This window comes from Camelus ferus, chromosome 21 (assembly GCF_009834535.1).
Source record: "Camelus ferus isolate YT-003-E chromosome 21, BCGSAC_Cfer_1.0, whole genome shotgun sequence".
Lineage (NCBI taxonomy): Eukaryota > Metazoa > Chordata > Mammalia > Artiodactyla > Camelidae > Camelus > Camelus ferus.
Genome location: NC_045716.1, coordinates 25,502,623 through 25,524,412, shown reverse-complemented (window position 1 = coordinate 25,524,412; position 21,790 = coordinate 25,502,623). Strand labels below are relative to the sequence as shown.

The window sequence follows — 21,790 nt, the reverse complement described above, 5'->3', positions numbered from 1 at the left end:
CATCACATCTCATCTCTTCCAGTCTGGGAGAGGCCTTGGACCCTGGGGCCTCACCTCACCAGTTTAAGAATTCAGTGCAGAGAATCTTCTGCATCTGAACATCACAGTTCTAGAGATGAAGTGAAGTTACCGGGGTGCAGAGATCCGGAAATATTCATACTTCCCTGACCAGGAATCGAACTTAGGTCGCAGAGGTGAAAGCGCCAAATGCTAGCCACTAGACTACCAGGGAGCTGCGGGCCTTTTTTTTTAAATAGGCACAAGGAAATCCTGAAATAAGTATGTGCTACACCCGCCGGCCTGTTCCGAGTAGCCGACACACAAACCTCAAACAGAATTTTGCCCGAAGAACGATCCCTCCCTGCTTTGTCCTACAACTGAGCCCGACACGAAAGGCCGAGCGCGCTCCGGGACAGTGGACGCTCCCGCGAGGCCCGCCATGTCCGACAAGTCCCGAGTCCCAGTCGCACCTGAGATCTGCCCTGGAGTCGCGCCCTTGCGGGGCGGGCCGCGCGTGCAGAGAAGGTCGTCAGGGCCGAAGCAGTAGAGACGGCACGGGAGGCGCCTGGGGTCAGATCTCGGGATCCCCAACATCATAAAAGACTCCTGGTGAATGCAGAAACTGGGACGGCTGGATGGAAAATGCTTTGAAACAAGGATTCGCGCCCACACCTGGATCCCGGGTCTTCCCCCCTACCACCTGCTGCGCCGCCTGCCCTTTCCCCGCCTTAGGTCGTGCCAGCTCCCGCCTTCCCTCTGTTCGGGCCCAGAGATGGCTCTGGCACAGCGTTTTCCTCAGACCCCACATCCAATTACTTAGAACTTCGTGTTTTCGTCTCGGTGAAATGTGGACTTTTCCTACACAATCCCTCCTTTTCGCGACTCTGAATTTGGGCAAACGAGTCTCCCGATAAAGGCGGGGAAATCAGTTTAACGCGCGACTCCCTCACCTTGAACCTCGGATCGTGGGGGTGGGCCGCCGTTGCGCTTTCTCCTGGGCTCCGTCCCTCTTCCGGGCGCGTCCTCCAGGGCAGGCGCAGGGCCGGGGCCCCTGGGCGCGCTCCTCTCGCCGGGTCTGGAGCCCCGCGCGCCTTCCGCTGGGGCTGCAGGGAAGCTCCGTGGGCCGCCTTGTAGGGTTTGCGGAGCCCAGCGCAGCGCGCCTGTGTGTTTGTGGCCCCTCCCTCGGGCGCCGCTGTCCTTCCGCCCCTGTCGGAGAAAGGACCACTGCCCCCTCGTCCTGCCCACGTGGGACCGCGGCGGGCCGGACGCGACCGAAAGACAGAGGATCCCTTCCTCTGACTCGGCGTGGGAGGTGAAAACTCGTACTTAGAGGGAGGAAAGAAGAGGGGTGGAATCTCATGAAATGTCCTGACCCAAAGCTCTTTGGGGACTCAGTCCTCCGGCGCCGGGGAGGATGGCGCCGTCCAGTCGCACCCTCGATGCATCTCGAGCCAAAGCAGGACAAGGCAGAGCACCGCCTTGGGGGTCTCGCGAGCGAGCTGCCCGCGTCTTCCTCAGGGTCGGAGCGCTTGAACTTCAGGTGTGAAGGAAACGCGGTGAGCACCTCACCAAGACAGGAAGAAAAGCATCCGCAGGAGACAATGGCACGTCTTCCTCCAAACTTACAAAGTTTTACTTCTAAAGGAAATGAGAGGGAGAGGGAGGGAGAGGGAGAGGGAGAGGGACAGGGAGAGGGACAGAGACAGAGACAGAGACAGAGACAGAGACAGAGACAGAGAACTGCATTAAAGTCTCTCAGCAAAGAGAATCGCTTTCTGCCGGCGGGCCGTGGGCTGCGAGGTTGATCTCAAAACCCCTCCAGGCACCGGCCTTCTGTGAAAACCGCCTTTACCTCCTCGTCCGCGTCCTAGGTTAAGCCTCGCACTCCACCACCTGTTAAACAGGAAAATTACACAAGGCAAATGAAAGAAGTTTCGGGCGTTGTAAAAGCTAACACAAAACTGTCCTTCAAGCAGAATCTCAACGGAGGAGGGAGGGATGAGCAACGGCGAGGTGTGCGCGGCCTGCGCCTGGGTGGTCCACGGATTTCCGTCCACGGATTTCCGCGGGGCCTGATGTCCAGACGAATTCAGGACAGACCGGGAAGCATGGCTTGGACGCGCTGATGTTCGATATTTTCTAACAGCCAAACGGCCTGAGACGTCAGCCTGTGCTACGCTTCCTGCTGAACGTGAAAGTGGAGTGAAACTATTGGGCTTAAATTAGACGAGTAGAACCAGCGGCGGCGGCAGGAGCGCGAGGAAACCCCTCTGCCCGCGAGGACGCGCGGGAGGCGCGGCGAGGAAAGTGCTTGAGAGGTAGGAGCTCTCGGGTCAGGCGCACTCGGAGCGGAGCGGAGGGCGGGCCCTAGGGTTCCGGGGTGGATTCGAAGCACTGCTCAGTTCCCAGAGCCGAGACGCTGACCGCCGGCGGTGGGAAAAGAGAGAGCGAGGTTCGCAGACCAGAGGTGCGGCGTCTGCGCTGCTGGGCGGCGGGGTCACCTGCGGCTTAGACGCACCTACCCCCCCCCCCCCCCCCCGATCCCGCGGCTTCCGGCAGCTGTGGAGTCAGCGGGGCAGACCCCTGGACTAGGGCGCTTAGTTGTGGAACTGGAGACCCGGCGTTGGGTGTGGGGTCCCGAAGCCAGAGTGTAGGGGGCCCCAGGGACCTCGCTTTCCGGGAGGAGCTGAACCCTAAGCCAGGGCCTCTCCGAAGTCGCAGCCTCCTTGCCTGAGGGATCGCCTGTGCTCCCTGAGTCCGTTTTCTTTCAAAAATGTTGGTGGCCTTCTTGAACAAACTGATGTACCTAAACAGCTTCTCCATTCACTTGTAAAAATAGATCTGTCTGTGTACCATCTTGGTGTCCCCCCCCCCCCCCGATTTTACTAAATTTCAGAACAGCACTCTAGGCCGCTTTAGTCTCAGTGTGAGATTCCCTGTGACTATCTGGAAGGAAAACAGAGCCAAGACCTCTGGTCTTAAATATATAGGAATTTCCTTTCTTTAGTCTTCAGGAGTAATATGTAAAAACAAGTAGGGGTCTAATCTCCTAGAAGGTAGGCATTTCTATCCTTGAAGAGAATATGTCCTCAGAGTACTAGCACTTTTAGAGGAAAAGCCAAGGTATATAGGGTGTGTGGCCATCCCATCAGTGGAGCATGAGAGAATGGCATATCATTGTGGGAAGAAAAAAAGAGTTTGGGGAACTCCCATTGCTACAGCTTTTTGTGAGATGTTGATCTGTGCTCCCTGAGCTTGACTTTTAAAAGAATTACTCTGGCAGCTCAAGTAGTATTCTTGGATGGTCTTGCTGTTCTTATTTCTCCTTATTGTGTGTGTGTGTGTGTGTGTGTGTGTGTGTGTGTGTGTGTGTGTGTGTGAGAGAGAGAGAGAGAGAGAGAGAGAGAGAGAGAGAGAGTGGCCATGGGTTTTCATTTGTAACTCCATCTGTTTAGGAGAGTGGGCTCTCCACAAGGGAACCTGCTGTGAACTTCACTGCAGCAAGAATGTAGAGAGAAATGGGACTTACTCCACTAAGGCTCTCATCTCACACCTTAAGGAGAAGAAGGAGATTTCTAGGAAAACTGGGCTAAATTTTCTTTGTTCTCCATCGTTTTAATAAGACAAGTTGTTTGGCTTTCCTATTCTGACCTATGTTATGTTCTGTTATAATGTGCCCCCAAAGAAAAGAGGCCAATCAGTGTCTGTATATTTTATTCCTTGATTCCTCTCAGTTTCTTCTTGATTTTCGGCATTTGTCAAATTCCTAATTTGAATATGGGTTAGCAAATTTAAACTTCATGTTTGTACCTACCCAGGGGACTCCCCAGATTTTGAACTTGAGTTAGACTAAGAGGAATCCATGAGTTGTTATCTGGCCAGACTTAAGTAGATTCTATTTTCTTGGTTCTCCCTCTACGTAGGACCTCTTATTTTATTGTCCCCTCTTCTAGATCAATTCTCCTTTGATTTGGATATATTGAAGTTTTGTTGAGAAGGAGGTTGAAGAGTAGATTAGTAAAATTCCAAGATCAAAATTACAGTGTGTTAGAGAGTGTGTGTGTGTGGGGGGGGGGGGAATTAGTCTCTTTTTCCCCCTACATGGGATAAAACACTGTGAAATTTAATCTTCAGCTGAAGGTCCTGCAATTCTCCTAAAATATCGTTATTTGTTTCTTTCTTTAACAAAGTTTAAGCTAGTGTCAATAAATTAAAAAGAGAAATTGCTTGCTTGTCCATTTCAGCTTTGTTTTATGCCCGTTTCATACTGTTCTCTGTGTTGTAATTTATGCTTTCAAAAGCATAAAGAGTTCAATTTAAGTAAACTGTTTAAGAATAAAGCTTTTTTTTTTTTTTTAAACGTTGGTGGCCAGTTGTGGCAGGAACTCAGTTTTTAATATATCTGTAGCGAAAAACAAGCAGGCGTGTGGTTTCCGTAGTGTAGTGGTTATCACGTTCGCCTAACACGCGAAAGGTCCCCGGTTCGAAACCGGGCGGAAACAAGCTTTTTCCCTGAAACCTACCTTCATGAGAAAGGGTGAATGGAATGCGTTGTGGCAGCATACGCAGCTGCATGCATTTTTATCTCCCCAAAACATAGAACTTCTTTTACTACCTGAAAGCCTACTCAGTATTAGGAACCAGGCCTCCATTCTAGGTCACTTTGGACACTAGGACTCACTTTCTCTTCTGGAGCCTAAATCTCCTCTCTGACTCACACTATGTCTTTGAAAATTGACTTTCCCTCACCTCAGCACACCTACAAAATACGCTGATTTGCCTGACAGAATAAAAGAAAACGAACCGAATTCTGCACTGGGGTGGGAGGGTTCGACCCAAAGACATGTAGATGAAGAATTTCAGGCTCTACAAATTGAGATTGTTGCGGAGGAAAAGGAGCCAGTATCCCTGCCACTATCAGAAGAGCCCCTGGACTCAGAGCAGAGATCGGACAGTAGGCAAATCAGCTCAACATTCGCTGAGAGCCAAGTCCTCACCTGACGTCAAAGGAAACCTCACCTGAGGTTCGGAAAGAGCGCATGCCTTCGGCTCTGCTGCACACAGAGCTAAAGCTAGAATAGGATGGAACACATGCCGGTTAATGTGGCCTGGCCTCAGAGCCCAAAGCGTAGCCCAGGCCAGGGGAGGGGAAGGGTGATGAGCAGCAGGCCAAGCACTGGGAGCCTCGCACAGCTGCATTCAGCCCAGGGGTGCTGGGAATCCTTTCCTTTTCTGCTCTGTCCGTCTCTGAAATCTAAGCTTTACTGTCACAATTTTCACCTGGAGGCGCCAACTTTGCAGGGGAAGAGACTCCTGCGTGTCCCTGGTGGTCTAGTGGCTAGGATTCGGCGCTTTCACCGCCGCGGCCCGGGTTCGATTCCCGGTCAGGGAAATCCGTTTTCGATGTGTCTGTCTTTTCCGGACCACTGGCGATTTACTTACTGTAAGGTCCACCTGCAGAAGATCCTCTGTGCTAAGTCCCTATTACTGGGTTGCATCAGGCTTGGTGGCTGCTGCAGGGGAAGGATAGATGTGATAAGCCCCCAGGCTGGCAGCCTTCTCCTACCCTCCACTCTTTTCTCTCTTCATCTCACAAACCTGCTCTCTCACGCTTGGAGTCTTCATTCAAAGAGAATCTGAGAGTTCTAAAAACGCATTAAGAAAAGGAAAACGTAAAGCCTTTGAAACATACACAAACTTTGAAATACGAATATCATATATCCTGTTCCTAACCACACAATGAACATTTCCCCACCTTTGCTTTCTCACTCCCTCTCCGTATGTGTGAAATGCCACACCATCTGAGAGTAACTTGCCTACATCTCAACTCAAGATCACTCGCTGCTTGGGCCTGTCGCTGTGGCTCCTTTCCTTTGGCGAGTCCCTCCAAATCAGATTCTGCGGGACTTGTCCTCCAAGGCCACAGGAAGGCTTTGTCCTCGTGAGGAGCCCCCTTGTGTCCCTTCAGGAACCTGAGATCCCATCTCTTCAGGCTGCAGAAAAGCTTCAGGAGGAGTTTTATTCAGCTCTCCCCGGACTGCAGGCCAGGAGCACCTCGTAGGAACACGACTGGGTTGTCATCCCCCAGCTGCCGCTGCCTCCGGACCCCTCCTGGCTGCCTCCGTGGGCGGCGGGGTCTTGGGTCAGCCTGAGCGCTAGAACCACCCACCTGGGGAGAGGCCCTTCAGGGAAGTGCGGCCGCCCCCTTGGCTCTTGCCTGGCTCCGTGTGCCCTGCAGGGAGCATGAAGGGTTCTGACCTGACAGAGAGCAGAACCTTTCCTGTGGTGGGAGGATGAGGGGAGTAGGTAGCAAATGCGTCAGAGGGTGGGGGAAAGTTCTCAAGGGCTTTTCAGAATTGTCGGCAAATCGGTGCTGTCACCTGGGTGACTACCCCTGTGGTAATGGTGCTTGTCTGGACCTGAGTCCAAGCAGACAGAGGCATCCTGATTTGCAGTGTAGGTTCCGTTGTGCCTTCCTCCAAAGTGGGGTAGTAACCCAGCTTCTAGTTCCAGGATCCCATTGCATGGTATCCATGTATCCCTACCCACCCCCACCACGACCACCCCTGAAGTTTCTTTCTTGGTGATATGTAAATCAAGGGGGAAAAATTTAGCTCTAGGTAAATTGGTGGTCTTCAGTGCTAGGTTAAAGAAAATAATACTTCTAAAGACTATAGAGAATTCTAATCATTGACATGGCATAGACAGTGGGTCACGTCGCACTTCTAAAGATAACTCTTTGTATGCGTCGTCAGTTTAACAACTTATATCCTCCTGTTGCGCGTAAGACTCGAGAGACAAGAAAGTGCATGTGCAGAGTAGAAATAACCGCAAAACAGTTTTTACACGCTAGTAACTGAGACGCGTCCCTGGGTGGGCTCGAACCACCAACCTTTCGGTTAACAGCCGAACGCGCTAACCGATTGCGCCACAGAGACAGCTACAGAGTGCTCACTGTTCCTCCCTCCCCCACCACACCCCCCACAGAGAGCAAGCACTCCTTCCGCGCTAAGCGGAGCCACTCGCCCTTAGCAGGACAGCTGCACGGGCTCCAAAGACTAGGAAAAGCAGAGAAATCCGCTGGAAACGCGTACATTGGTCGAGCCGGAAGGTAGAAAAGCAGCCGAAGGTCCCGGCTGAGCCTTGCTCCACACCTGCCGTATATGCCAGCGCCCAGGAGACGCCTGTGCCCACGACGCCCCGGGCCTGAGTCGAGTCGGCCCCAAGGAAGCTGGACCCGAGACTGGCTTCTCGATCGCTCTTCCTATTCTTTGTTCTGCCTTCACCAGGGACCCATTGGGCCTCTGGGCTGTGGTTTAGTAGGTGTGGTCGGTTGACTACACCAGGAAAGAGATCAGGTCAAAACAGGAAACATGAAAAGGAGCAAAAGAAAGGAGAGCCATGGATGGATGAGAGAAGGCGACCTTCCTAGAAAGTCTGTGAGGAGGTTTGGGCCAGATCATGAGAGATGAAAATTGTTATCGTATAGCTGAGTAGAGAAGGAGAATCGGAGAAGAGTATGAAAGAGAAAAGCAGGAACGTCTGTAGGTGTCCAAGAATTAAACAACAAAAATAGTGTGAATATATTTATGTAAAAAAAAAATTATCCCCAGGCCTGTGGTGCATCGTGACTGTGTAGCTGTAGGTAAAAAAAAAATTGAGTTGAGGCTGCACCAGCCTTGGTTCAAACCCAGTTTACAGCAGGGTACTGTCTCTAATTGGTCATCTGACTTGCTTTTAATGCCAGCACAAGCTACTCCCCTTAGCAGCAGTCAGAGCAGAGTTTACCTCTGGCCCCACAGCATGATGCAGTCAGAAGAGAAATGACTCCCACAGTGCACAAATCTGTGGGCAGCCGTTCAAAGCAAAATCTAGGTCGGTTCCTTGTCTCACTATTGAGCAGAGAAAGTCCCTAAGGGTGAAATACCACCTCTCAAGGAGCCTTGTCTGTAGCTTCCTCTAAAGAAATAGTGTGGTCATAGCCATTTTTCTAGTAGAGATAATTCAGCTATCAGGGAGGGTTTTCACACTAAAGGAGAACAAGTTTTGAATAAGTTTACAATAAAATGCAAACTAGTTGTCATGGTCTATATCAGCTTGTCTCCATCCACCAACTACTATTTTTTTTTAATGGGAACAGCAAATCATTGAACTCTAGTTCACATAGGGGAAAAAACACACATCTTTAATGCACGATTTGTTGAATTTTAGCAAATGTAATCATTACCCAGATCAAGTTAGAGAAAATTGCCACATTCCAGAAATATATGTTGAACCCCTTTCCAGGCAATTCCTACCCTAACTGGTTTAGTTACCATTCTGAGAGCTATCGCCATAGTTTATTACTGCCTGCTATTCAAATTCAAATGAATGAATACAGTTTTTTTTTGTATCTGGCTTTTTTCATACAATATTATGCTCATTAGACATCCATATTTTTGTATGTCACTTCTTAATTTTGGTATTATTGGGGTAATTTTGTGTTCTTGTGTCACAATCTCCCAATACAATAGTTGTCAACACAATGGAAGCAGATCACTGTTGCTTGGAGAATGTTAGTACTTCCATTGTTCACATGCTGGTCTACCCAGTGCTGTGCTTGGAGCCAAGGAAGAAGAGATCTGCCATGGGCCCCACTCTGGCCCTCTTCTGGCTGCACCTTGTTCCATTAGGCAGGATCATGTGGAGCAAAGAGGACATTCCCACATGAAACCCATGTCCTCCCTTCCCCATAGACCTATCCAATGAACAAAGAATCCCCAAATCCTTCACACAAGTGTCTTTTAGCCCATGTATACAGACTTTGAATCTTTCTTGCATTGTCAAACTGAGGGCAAAAGATACTTTTGTTTGTTTGTTTGCTTGCTTGCTTGTTTGTTTGTAGTCAGACCTAGGGCTTGTGGACAATGTGGCTTCAAGAGACTGCTTTTTAGGGAAAGCTAGTGGATGCAGCATGGGTGTGTTGGACGTGCATCTTGGACTTCTTCACCATACTGTAATGTTATCTCATTGAGATTTCCCTTTTAATATCTTTTATTGGTAATGAATCTGAACACCAATACATGTTTATTAGTCACTTGGACCTCCTCTTATAAGGGTTCCCCCACCCTCACCCCAGGATCTTGGTGAACTTCCTATAGGTCTATCTGTCTGATCTTGTTTTGGAAGAATTCATGAAATATCTTCACTACTAGTTGATCACGCCGATTTCAGGTACATTCACCCAATTTGTGGTTTGTCTTTTTATTCTTTATTCTGTGTTTTGATGAACAGAGGTTTTTTCTGTAGTAAAATTGATCAGTCTCCAAGATTAAGAAACAGGAGAAGGAGGGAGAGAAGGAGGAGAAGGAGTGTGGGGAGGAGAGGGGGTGGGGAGGAGGAGCATAGGAAGAAAGAGGAAGAAGAGAAGAAAGTGGGATTGGGGGATGAGGTAGAAAGTTATTACTTGTTAAAGCATGGGAAGAACCTCACGGCCACAGGGCTCTGCAAAGTCCCAGTTTACATCAACTCCTTAATATCTTCTGCTCAGAACTGCCTTATGGATTTTAGCTCATTTTCTTACTGCTTGTGGTCCAAACCACAATATGAGACAGCGGGCAAAAGCAGAGCGAAAAGGGAAGGCATCATACTATGTTGCATTGGCCGGGAATCGAACCCGGGTATCCCGCGTGGGAGGCGAGAATTCTACCACTGAACCACCAATGCTCCCTTCATTGGCCTCTGCTCTTTATCTCTAGCAAGAATCTCCACAGAGACGAACGGCCCTGCAATGGAGAGACAAGAAATTTCCCAGTTGGGTTTACACCACTGTCTTGGGCAGACAGAGCTCTCATCCTCCCAACACAGAAATTTATGTCCAGAATAATCAACAGGTAATGCTTTACTTTATTGGGTGCACCACTTTATGCCTGCACCTTCCATCCATCAACTCTTACCTGCATTAATACAACCAGATAAAAAGTCAGTCTCCCTACACCCAGTCTAGTCTACACCAATCCATTTGTCACACTGCATCTTGAGTAACCCTTGCAAAGATAGGAGCTGCAGAGCTGCAGCCATGTTTCTCTCCCTGAGAAGCCCAGCTAGCTGGAGGCTGAGTCGTAAACTGAAGCTCAACAAAGAAAACGACCATCACCTTGGACCTCCAAGAGCTTTGGTTCTATCTGCCCTCTGCCCATCAGCCAACACACGCACCAGCTCTAGCCAGCACGCTTTCAGTTACCACTTACATCAAAAAGATTTACATTTATTCCCACATCTCTTTCTAAACGACAAACCTGTACTTTCAACTCACACCTCGGAATTCACGTCAGTGCCTCATATGCGTCTCAGAGTCACAAATGCTAAAACTCAACACACGGGTGAGTTCCCTGTCAGCATGCCACACCCACCTCCACCTCAGCACTCTATGATCAGACCCAGGCACAGTGTTCCCAAAGAGTAGTTGTGCACTGAGGAATGCATCTTCAGTGAGGAAATTAAGTCTGGTGTTTTGATTTAAACGCCACAATTTGATAGTGTTGCCTGATGTCAGCCTTCCATGTAAGTAAGCCTTTGCTCTGGGTGTTTTTTTCCATTTGTTCTGCATGTCTACCAAAGAGGCCAGTTTAAACTTGTTTTTAAAACTCTTTTCAAAGTGCTTCCCAACACTCTATCTAGTCAGACCTAGTATATAACATGAAACCAGAGCATTGGTGGTTCAATGGTAGAATTCTCGCTTCCCACGCGAGTGATCCGGGTTCGATTCCCGGCCAATGCACCAAGTTGCCCACACATTTTTTTCCTTCTGGGAAGAAATTGATGTCAGGGTGAACTCGTTTTGCAGCCCCCCAGGCCATGAAGCGATCACTCATACTTCAGTGCTAGACCGGCTGAGCACCACTACTTGGCTAAAGCATGTTTTTGAAGCCCTACATGTGTTCTGGCGGGTCTCTGCGGTTTGGAATACTTGAAACCGAAACCACTGTTACTATTATCCTTTCTCCTAGCCTACATCGCACTATTGAGGAGCAAGAAAAGAAGGTCATCAAAAAAAAAAAAAAAAAAAAAAAAAAAGGTTATTGAAGGACAGCAGCTGCGTCGGAAGAAATGTCAAGGGATGAGGGAAAGGGGACGCTTGTGGGAAGGAATTCGAATGGAGAAGAAAGAAGTTGCCTAGTCTCTGACCTTCCTGGGGAGGTAGACCCTAGTTTGCTAGTCTTGGTAAAAGTAAGGGCAAAGATGAACCCCTAGTGGAGAGGTGCACCCACATGAAAATCATTTTTATCTTGTCTTTTGGTTTTACATTCCACCAATCTAATCTTCTGGTCAGTAGATCTTTGTTTTGTATTATTAATACTCTATAGAACTGTTCTGGGATTACACATAGCAGCCAAAGTTCTCATAGTCACTCCTTCCTTGCACAGTTTCCTCTATTATTAACATCTTTCATTTATGTGATACGTTTGTTACAATTAACAAACCAATATTGATACATTATTATTAACTAAAGTTCATGGTTTGCATTAAAGTTAACTCTATGAGGTTTGACAAATCCATAATGCCACGTATCCACCATTATTGTGTCATAGAGAATACTTTGGATGCCTTAAAAACCCCCTGTGCTCCACCTAATCATCCTTCTCCCCTTCCTATCCAAACCCTGGCAACCACTTATCCTTTTTACTGTCTGTATAGTTTTGCCTTTCCAATGTCCTAGAATTGGAATCGCACAGTATGTGCTCTTTTCAGACTGGCTTCTTTCACTTTGTAATGTGAATTTAAGGTTCCTTCATACCTTTTGATTACAGCCCATTTCATTTGTTCAATTCATTCCCTATTGAAGGGCATCTTGGTTGTTTCCAGTTTGGGACAATTATTAATAAAGCTACTTTAAACTTTCATGTGTGAATTTCTGTGTGGACATAAGTTTTCAACAAATTTCTGTAAGTGCCTAGTAGGAGCACGATTGCTAGATCATATTGTAAGGCCATGTCTAGCTTTGTAAGAAACTGCCAAACTCTGACCCTAAGTGGCTGTATCATTCTGCACTCCCACAAGCAATGAATAATGATTTCTGTTGCTCCACATCTTCACTAGCATTTGGTATGGTTAATTTTTTGGATTTAACTATTCTGATGAGTGTGCAGTGGTATCCCACTGTTATTTTCATTTGCAATTCCCTAATTACACATGATGTTGAACATCTTTTTCTTATGCTTAGTTGCCACTTGTATATATTCTTTGGTGAGGTGTCTGTTTAGATCTTTTGCAATTTTTTTAGATTGGAATCAAAATGTTTTTCTTATCTTTGAGATTTAAGAGTTCTTTGTATATTTTAGGTACAAGTCCTTTAAGAGATATGTGTTTTGCAAATATTTTCTCCCAGTCTGTAGCTTGTCTTTTCATTCCCTGAAATGTCTTTTGCAGAGCAGATTTTCATTTTCATGAAGCCCAACTAATAAATCTTTTTCTTTCATGAATGGTGCTTTTGTTTTTGGACCCAGAATACTTAGTGTCAAGCCCAAGGTCACATAGATTTTCCACCATGCTGTCTCTGGTACTTCTATAGTTTTGCACATTACTTTTAGTTCTATGAACTATTTTGAGTTACATTTTGTGAAAATGTAATGTCGGTGTCTAGATTTGTCTGACATACCCTTACAGCTTGGCTTCTGCATAGAAATTATGTTATGCTAACAGATCCACTCAAGAGAAGTTGCAGAAATGAGAAGAGGCATTTTCTGCAGTTATTGCTGGTGGCAAGTAAGGTTATGGAACCATCAGTGTTTAGATACACCTGTGGTTGGCAGCCATAGTCTAGTTTCAAATTACCTTTTTGATGCTCTTTAGTGGCAGTAAAAATTCCACTTTTCTATGACTTGCCTCACTTCTCCCCTCCACTCCTCCATACTAAAACCTATAGGATAGAAAGCTGCTGGTCTTGCTTTTCTTGCCAATTTCCCTAGTGCTGTAGTTTGGAATGACCCAAATATCCATCACTTGTGGTGTAGTTTTACATTAGTGTAATGCTTACTATTATAAACACCAAAAGTAAAGTGTGAGAAATGCAATAACGTACAAATATAAAAAACATTAAGTTGCTCGATAATAACAGCTAGATAGAAAAGTTATATACTCATTCATAGGAACTTGAAGAAAGGACAAGCCTAATTTGCGGGGTAAACATCAGAACAGTTTAAAGCAGCAGGGGGTGGATGGGCACCTGAAAAGTGTATCAAAGGGCCATGCTTGGATGCTAAAAAATGTCTATGCCTTGATCCTGGTGATGATCACACATTTCAATATTCAAATAGCTGCCCATTAATGATTTGCACATTTTGTTCTGTAAACACACATTAATTTCCTTGTAGGAGAAAAATTGGGGGTCATATGTCAGAAAATCCAGTGTAGACCAAGACCGATTTGGAGTATATTGTAAACTCTTTAAAAATTTGTTCTGTTTTGTGTAAAGAAGCATGACTGATGTTTAAAATATTTCCACTAAAAAAACAAAATAAAACAAAACAAAACCAAATCCCTATGACGAGACTATTTCCTTCGTGGAAGCCTACTCACAAGGTTCAAACCTGATTTTTAGATATTTATTCTTACTGAGACGTTTCAGGCCTAATGCGGTTTCGACCTTGCTGCGTTTCGTGGGCATTTCCGGTAAATACAACCTAAACCACAGACCTGCCCTGACTCAGACTCGAACCAAGTTTACTTTAGCCACAACGCAGAGTACTAACCACCATACGATCACGGCGCGCCACACTGCAGGCGGTAGACTGCTCTCTTGCTATACCAGTTTTGACCTAAAACGATTTCAATTGTTGAATTGCTTTGTTGTTAAACAGCTGCAGGTTCTCGTTCCTTTCCCTCATGTCTTCCTTCCTTTATGTCCTCCCCATTCTGATGCATTTCTCATCTCCCCAGCAGCCAGCACTTCTTTCTGCACAGTTCCAGATAATTATCTTTGCTCTATTCTTACCTCTCCTGCTTCATTCCCGCCTCTGTATATTTCCTCCTTCAATCAGTCTTCCCAAACCCCTCTTTTTGGCTCCCGCGGCAAGCAAGGGGAGGGCAGCGGTAGCGACGCAGACCATCAGATGAAGGTGGAGCAAACCGGGGGCCATCGCGGAGCCCAAACGGCATTCAGCTTCCCTGGGAGCCCGCTTGGTTCAGGCCCAGGGCGTCGAGGGTCCAGACCTCTCCGGGGCGCTGGCAAGGAGGCGGATGCGGAACAAAGCTCAGCCGGGACCTTCGGCTGCTTTTCTACCTTCCGGCTCGACCAATGTACGCGTTTCCAGCGGATTTCTCTGCTTTTCCTAGTCTTTGGAGCCCGTGCAGCTGTCCTGCTAAGGGCGAGTGGCTCCGCTTAGCGCGGAAGGAGTGCTTGCTCTCTGTGGGGGGTGTGGTGGGGGAGGGAGGAACAGTGAGCACTCTGTAGCTGTCTCTGTGGCGCAATCGGTTAGCGCGTTCGGCTGTTAACCGAAAGGTTGGTGGTTCGAGCCCACCCAGGGACGCGTCTCAGTTACTAGCGTGTAAAAACTGTTTTGCGGTTATTTCTACTCTGCACATGCACTTTCTTGTCTCTCGAGTCTTACGCGCAACAGGAGGATATAAGTTGTTAAACTGACGACGCATACAAAGAGTTATCTTTAGAAGTGCGACGTGACCCACTGTCTATGCCATGTCAATGATTAGAATTCTCTATAGTCTTTAGAAGTATTATTTTCTTTAACCTAGCACTGAAGACCACCAATTTACCTAGAGCTAAATTTTTCCCCCTTGATTTACATATCACCAAGAAAGAAACTTCAGGGGTGGTCGTGGTGGGGGTGGGTAGGGATACATGGATACCATGCAATGGGATCCTGGAACTAGAAGCTGGGTTACTACCCCACTTTGGAGGAAGGCACAACGGAACCTACACTGCAAATCAGGATGCCTCTGTCTGCTTGGACTCAGGTCCAGACAAGCACCATTACCACAGGGGTAGTCACCCAGGTGACAGCACCGATTTGCCGACAATTCTGAAAAGCCCTTGAGAACTTTCCCCCACCCTCTGACGCATTTGCTACCTACTCCCCTCATCCTCCCACCACAGGAAAGGTTCTGCTCTCTGTCAGGTCAGAACCCTTCATGCTCCCTGCAGGGCACACGGAGCCAGGCAAGAGCCAAGGGGGCGGCCGCACTTCCCTGAAGGGCCTCTCCCCAGGTGGGTGGTTCTAGCGCTCAGGCTGACCCAAGACCCCGCCGCCCACGGAGGCAGCCAGGAGGGGTCCGGAGGCAGCGGCAGCTGGGGGATGACAACCCAGTCGTGTTCCTACGAGGTGCTCCTGGCCTGCAGTCCGGGGAGAGCTGAATAAAACTCCTCCTGAAGCTTTTCTGCAGCCTGAAGAGATGGGATCTCAGGTTCCTGAAGGGACACAAGGGGGCTCCTCACGAGGACAAAGCCTTCCTGTGGCCTTGGAGGACAAGTCCCGCAGAATCTGATTTGGAGGGACTCGCCAAAGGAAAGGAGCCACAGCGACAGGCCCAAGCAGCGAGTGATCTTGAGTTGAGATGTAGGCAAGTTACTCTCAGATGGTGTGGCATTTCACACATACGGAGAGGGAGTGAGAAAGCAAAGGTGGGGAAATGTTCATTGTGTGGTTAGGAACAGGATATATGATATTCGTATTTCAAAGTTTGTGTATGTTTCAAAGGCTTTACGTTTTCCTTTTCTTAATGCGTTTTTAGAACTCTCAGATTCTCTTTGAATGAAGACTCCAAGCGTGAGAGAGCAGGTTTGTGAGATGAAGAGAGAAAAGAGTGGAGGGTAGGAGAAGGCTGCCAGCCTGGGGGCTTATCACATCTATCCTTCCCCTGCAGCAGCCACCAAGCCTGATGCAACCCAGTAATAGGGACTTAGCACAGAGGATCTTCTGCAGGTGGACCTTACAGTAAGTAAATCGCCAGTGGTCCGGAAAAGACAGACACATCGAAAACGGATTTCCCTGACCGGGAATCGAACCCGGGCCGCGGCGGTGAAAGCGCCGAATCCTAGCCACTAGACCACCAGGGACACGCAGGAGTCTCTTCCCCTGCAAAGTTGGCGCCTCCAGGTGAAAATTGTGACAGTAAAGCTTAGATTTCAGAGACGGACAGAGCAGAAAAGGAAAGGATTCCCAGCACCCCTGGGCTGAATGCAGCTGTGCGAGGCTCCCAGTGCTTGGCCTGCTGCTCATCACCCTTCCCCTCCCCTGGCCTGGGCTACGCTTTGGGCTCTGAGGCCAGGCCACATTAACCGGCATGTGTTCCATCCTATTCTAGCTTTAGCTCTGTGTGCAGCAGAGCCGAAGGCATGCGCTCTTTCCGAACCTCAGGTGAGGTTTCCTTTGACGTCAGGTGAGGACTTGGCTCTCAGCGAATGTTGAGCTGATTTGCCTACTGTCCGATCTCTGCTCTGAGTCCAGGGGCTCTTCTGATAGTGGCAGGGATACTGGCTCCTTTTCCTCCGCAACAATCTCAATTTGTAGAGCCTGAAATTCTTCATCTACATGTCTTTGGGTCGAACCCTCCCACCCCAGTGCAGAATTCGGTTCGTTTTCTTTTATTCTGTCAGGCAAATCAGCGTATTTTGTAGGTGTGCTGAGGTGAGGGAAAGTCAATTTTCAAAGACATAGTGTGAGTCAGAGAGGAGATTTAGGCTCCAGAAGAGAAAGTGAGTCCTAGTGTCCAAAGTGACCTAGAATGGAGGCCTGGTTCCTAATACTGAGTAGGCTTTCAGGTAGTAAAAGAAGTTCTATGTTTTGGGGAGATAAAAATGCATGCAGCTGCGTATGCTGCCACAACGCATTCCATTCACCCTTTCTCATGAAGGTAGGTTTCAGGGAAAAAGCTTGTTTCCGCCCGGTTTCGAACCGGGGACCTTTCGCGTGTTAGGCGAACGTGATAACCACTACACTACGGAAACCACACGCCTGCTTGTTTTTCGCTACAGATATATTAAAAACTGAGTTCCTGCCACAACTGGCCACCAACGTTTAAAAAAAAAAAAAAAGCTTTATTCTTAAACAGTTTACTTAAATTGAACTCTTTATGCTTTTGAAAGCATAAATTACAACACAGAGAACAGTATGAAACGGGCATAAAACAAAGCTGAAATGGACAAGCAAGCAATTTCTCTTTTTAATTTATTGACACTAGCTTAAACTTTGTTAAAGAAAGAAACAAATAACGATATTTTAGGAGAATTGCAGGACCTTCAGCTGAAGATTAAATTTCACAGTGTTTTATCCCATGTAGGGGGAAAAAGAGACTAATTCCCCCCCCCCCCCACACACACACACACTCTCTAACACACTGTAATTTTGATCTTGGAATTTTACTAATCTACTCTTCAACCTCCTTCTCAACAAAACTTCAATATATCCAAATCAAAGGAGAATTGATCTAGAAGAGGGGACAATAAAATAAGAGGTCCTACGTAGAGGGAGAACCAAGAAAATAGAATCTACTTAAGTCTGGCCAGATAACAACTCATGGATTCCTCTTAGTCTAACTCAAGTTCAAAATCTGGGGAGTCCCCTGGGTAGGTACAAACATGAAGTTTAAATTTGCTAACCCATATTCAAATTAGGAATTTGACAAATGCCGAAAATCAAGAAGAAACTGAGAGGAATCAAGGAATAAAATATACAGACACTGATTGGCCTCTTTTCTTTGGGGGCACATTATAACAGAACATAACATAGGTCAGAATAGGAAAGCCAAACAACTTGTCTTATTAAAACGATGGAGAACAAAGAAAATTTAGCCCAGTTTTCCTAGAAATCTCCTTCTTCTCCTTAAGGTGTGAGATGAGAGCCTTAGTGGAGTAAGTCCCATTTCTCTCTACATTCTTGCTGCAGTGAAGTTCACAGCAGGTTCCCTTGTGGAGAGCCCACTCTCCTAAACAGATGGAGTTACAAATGAAAACCCATGGCCACTCTCTCTCTCTCTCTCTCTCTCTCTCTCTCTCACACACACACACACACACACACACACACACACACACACAAATAAGGAGAAATAAGAACAGCAAGACCATCCAAGAATACTACTTGAGCTGCCGGAGTAATTCTTTTAAAAGTCAAGCTCAGGGAGCACAGATCAACATCTCACAAAAAGCTGTAGCAATGGGAGTTCCCCAAACTCTTTTTTTCTTCCCACAATGATATGCCATTCTCTCATGCTCCACTGATGGGATGGCCACACACCCTATATACCTTGGCTTTTCCTCTAAAAGTGCTAGTACTCTGAGGACATATTCTCTTCAAGGATAGAAATGCCTACCTTCTAGGAGATTAGACCCCTACTTGTTTTTACATATTACTCCTGAAGACTAAAGAAAGGAAATTCCTATATATTTAAGACCAGAGGTCTTGGCTCTGTTTTCCTTCCAGATAGTCACAGGGAATCTCACACTGAGACTAAAGCGGCCTAGAGTGCTGTTCTGAAATTTAGTAAAATCGGGGGGGGGGGGAGACCAAGATGGTACACAGACAGATCTATTTTTACAAGTGAATGGAGAAGCTGTTTAGGTACATCAGTTTGTTCAAGAAGGCCACCAACATTTTTGAAAGAAAACGGACTCAGGGAGCACAGGCGATCCCTCAGGCAAGGAGGCTGCGACTTCGGAGAGGCCCTGGCTTAGGGTTCAGCTCCTCCCGGAAAGCGAGGTCCCTGGGGCCCCCTACACTCTGGCTTCGGGACCCCACACCCAACGCCGGGTCTCCAGTTCCACAACTAAGCGCCCTAGTCCAGGGGTCTGCCCCGCTGACTCCACAGCTGCCGGAAGCCGCGGGATCGGGGGGGGGGGGGTGGGTAGGTGCGTCTAAGCCGCAGGTGACCCCGCCGCCCAGCAGCGCAGACGCCGCACCTCTGGTCTGCGAACCTCGCTCTCTCTTTTCCCACCGCCGGCGGTCAGCGTCTCGGCTCTGGGAACTGAGCAGTGCTTCGAATCCACCCCGGAACCCTAGGGCCCGCCCTCCGCTCCGCTCCGAGTGCGCCTGACCCGAGAGCTCCTACCTCTCAAGCACTTTCCTCGCCGCGCCTCCCGCGCGTCCTCGCGGGCAGAGGGGTTTCCTCGCGCTCCTGCCGCCGCCGCTGGTTCTACTCGTCTAATTTAAGCCCAATAGTTTCACTCCACTTTCACGTTCAGCAGGAAGCGTAGCACAGGCTGACGTCTCAGGCCGTTTGGCTGTTAGAAAATATCGAACATCAGCGCGTCCAAGCCATGCTTCCCGGTCTGTCCTGAATTCGTCTGGACATCAGGCCCCGCGGAAATCCGTGGACGGAAATCCGTGGACCACCCAGGCGCAGGCCGCGCACACCTCGCCGTTGCTCATCCCTCCCTCCTCCGTTGAGATTCTGCTTGAAGGACAGTTTTGTGTTAGCTTTTACAACGCCCGAAACTTCTTTCATTTGCCTTGTGTAATTTTCCTGTTTAACAGGTGGTGGAGTGCGAGGCTTAACCTAGGACGCGGACGAGGAGGTAAAGGCGGTTTTCACAGAAGGCCGGTGCCTGGAGGGGTTTTGAGATCAACCTCGCAGCCCACGGCCCGCCGGCAGAAAGCGATTCTCTTTGCTGAGAGACTTTAATGCAGTTCTCTGTCTCTGTCTCTGTCTCTGTCTCTGTCTCTGTCTCTGTCCCTCTCCCTGTCCCTCTCCCTCTCCCTCTCCCTCCCTCTCCCTCTCATTTCCTTTAGAAGTAAAACTTTGTAAGTTTGGAGGAAGACGTGCCATTGTCTCCTGCGGATGCTTTTCTTCCTGTCTTGGTGAGGTGCTCACCGCGTTTCCTTCACACCTGAAGTTCAAGCGCTCCGACCCTGAGGAAGACGCGGGCAGCTCGCTCGCGAGACCCCCAAGGCGGTGCTCTGCCTTGTCCTGCTTTGGCTCGAGATGCATCGAGGGTGCGACTGGACGGCGCCATCCTCCCCGGCGCCGGAGGACTGAGTCCCCAAAGAGCTTTGGGTCAGGACATTTCATGAGATTCCACCCCTCTTCTTTCCTCCCTCTAAGTACGAGTTTTCACCTCCCACGCCGAGTCAGAGGAAGGGATCCTCTGTCTTTCGGTCGCGTCCGGCCCGCCGCGGTCCCACGTGGGCAGGACGAGGGGGCAGTGGTCCTTTCTCCGACAGGGGCGGAAGGACAGCGGCGCCCGAGGGAGGGGCCACAAACACACAGGCGCGCTGCGCTGGGCTCCGCAAACCCTACAAGGCGGCCCACGGAGCTTCCCTGCAGCCCCAGCGGAAGGCGCGCGGGGCTCCAGACCCGGCGAGAGGAGCGCGCCCAGGGGCCCCGGCCCTGCGCCTGCCCTGGAGGACGCGCCCGGAAGAGGGACGGAGCCCAGGAGAAAGCGCAACGGCCCACCCCCACGATCCGAGGTTCAAGGTGAGGGAGTCGCGCGTTAAACTGATTTCCCCGCCTTTATCGGGAGACTCGTTTGCCCAAATTCAGAGTCGCGAAAAGGAGGGATTGTGTAGGAAAAGTCCACATTTCACCGAGACGAAAACACGAAGTTCTAAGTAATTGGATGTGGGGTCTGAGGAAAACGCTGTGCCAGAGCCATCTCTGGGCCCGAGCAGAGGGAAGGCGGGAGCTGGCACGACCTAAGGCGGGGAAAGGGCAGGCGGCGCAGCAGGTGGTAGGGGGGAAGACCCGGGATCCAGGTGTGGGCGCGAATCCTTGTTTCAAAGCATTTTCCATCCAGCCGTCCCAGTTTCTGCATTCACCAGGAGTCTTTTATGATGTTGGGGATCCCGAGATCTGACCCCAGGCGCCTCCCGTGCCGTCTCTACTGCTTCGGCCCTGACGACCTTCTCTGCACGCGCGGCCCGCCCCGCAAGGGCGCGACTCCAGGGCAGATCTCAGGTGCGACTGGGACTCGGGACTTGTCGGACATGGCGGGCCTCGCGGGAGCGTCCACTGTCCCGGAGCGCGCTCGGCCTTTCGTGTCGGGCTCAGCTTTTGGAGAAAGCAAGGAGGGAACGTTCTTCGGGTACCGTTCTGTGTGTGTGTGTGGGGGGGGGGGTCTCCGAACCGGCGGCGGAAGTAGCACATACTCATTTCAGATGACCTTGTTCATTTAAAAAAGTTGGCTCTCAGCCCGCTGGTGGTCTAGTGGCTAGGGTTCGGCGCTTTCACCGCCGCGACCCGTCGGGTAAGTTCCTAGTATTGCAGAGGTTTCCTCACCCAGCAGGTCTCATTTCGTTTCTAGAGTGTGATGTTTCTCAAGGCCCACTGCAGAAGTCTATCCATGGAATCCTCAAGCTGGTGAGTCTAGGTCTCAGGGTCTAAGACCTCTCCCAGCCTGGGAATAGGAGTAGGTGACGTGTGATAAGCAGCCTGGCCAGCCACTGGCACCCTCTCCTTCCCTTCATTCTGGAAACCTAGCATCTTCTTCTGAGTGTCCACTTAATTGGGACTTGAGTACCTCTCAAAAACAAAAAACTGAAACATACAGCATTATATTCTTCACCTAAATGCACCAATTAACATCTTCCCAGATTTGTTTTCTCACTGTCTCCATATACATGAGTTACTCTACCGTTTGAGAGTAACTTGCAGACATCTCAACTCAAGATCACTGGTTAGGGGACTGTTGCTCCTTTCCTTTGGCGAGTCCCTCAAAACCAGTTTCTGCATGAGCTGTCCTCCAAGGTCATCGGAAGGTTTTGTCCTCGTGTGGAGGTCCCTATTGCCCGGTGTTCTTCAGGCTGTGAAGAAGCTTCAGGAGATTTATTTGGCCTTCCTCAATGGTGCAGGCAAGGCACTCCCT

At 48.9% G+C, this 21,790-nt stretch overlaps 8 non-coding genes across 8 annotated transcripts; 4 read left to right on the top strand and 4 right to left on the bottom strand.

Annotated features, from left to right (window-relative positions):
- The first annotated feature begins 4,429 nt into the window (after nt 1-4,429).
- TRNAV-AAC lies at nt 4,430-4,502 on the top strand. Its single transcript has one exon. It is a non-coding gene; the product is annotated as a tRNA-Val (tRNA).
- Nucleotides 4,503-5,320: 818 nt separating this feature from the next.
- Nucleotides 5,321-5,392, top strand: TRNAE-UUC. Its single transcript has one exon. It is a non-coding gene; the product is annotated as a tRNA-Glu (tRNA).
- A 1,472-nt stretch (nt 5,393-6,864) lies between these two features.
- Nucleotides 6,865-6,938, bottom strand: TRNAN-GUU. Its single transcript has one exon. It is a non-coding gene; the product is annotated as a tRNA-Asn (tRNA).
- Nucleotides 6,939-9,634: 2,696 nt separating this feature from the next.
- TRNAG-CCC lies at nt 9,635-9,705 on the bottom strand. The gene has a single exon. It is a non-coding gene; the product is annotated as a tRNA-Gly (tRNA).
- Nucleotides 9,706-10,688: 983 nt separating this feature from the next.
- On the top strand, nt 10,689-10,759 carry TRNAG-CCC. Its single transcript has one exon. It is a non-coding gene; the product is annotated as a tRNA-Gly (tRNA).
- A 3,674-nt stretch (nt 10,760-14,433) lies between these two features.
- TRNAN-GUU lies at nt 14,434-14,507 on the top strand. The gene has a single exon. It is a non-coding gene; the product is annotated as a tRNA-Asn (tRNA).
- A 1,472-nt stretch (nt 14,508-15,979) lies between these two features.
- On the bottom strand, nt 15,980-16,051 carry TRNAE-UUC. Its single transcript has one exon. It is a non-coding gene; the product is annotated as a tRNA-Glu (tRNA).
- Nucleotides 16,052-16,869: 818 nt separating this feature from the next.
- Nucleotides 16,870-16,942, bottom strand: TRNAV-AAC. The gene has a single exon. It is a non-coding gene; the product is annotated as a tRNA-Val (tRNA).
- Nucleotides 16,943-21,790: the final 4,848 nt, after the last annotated feature.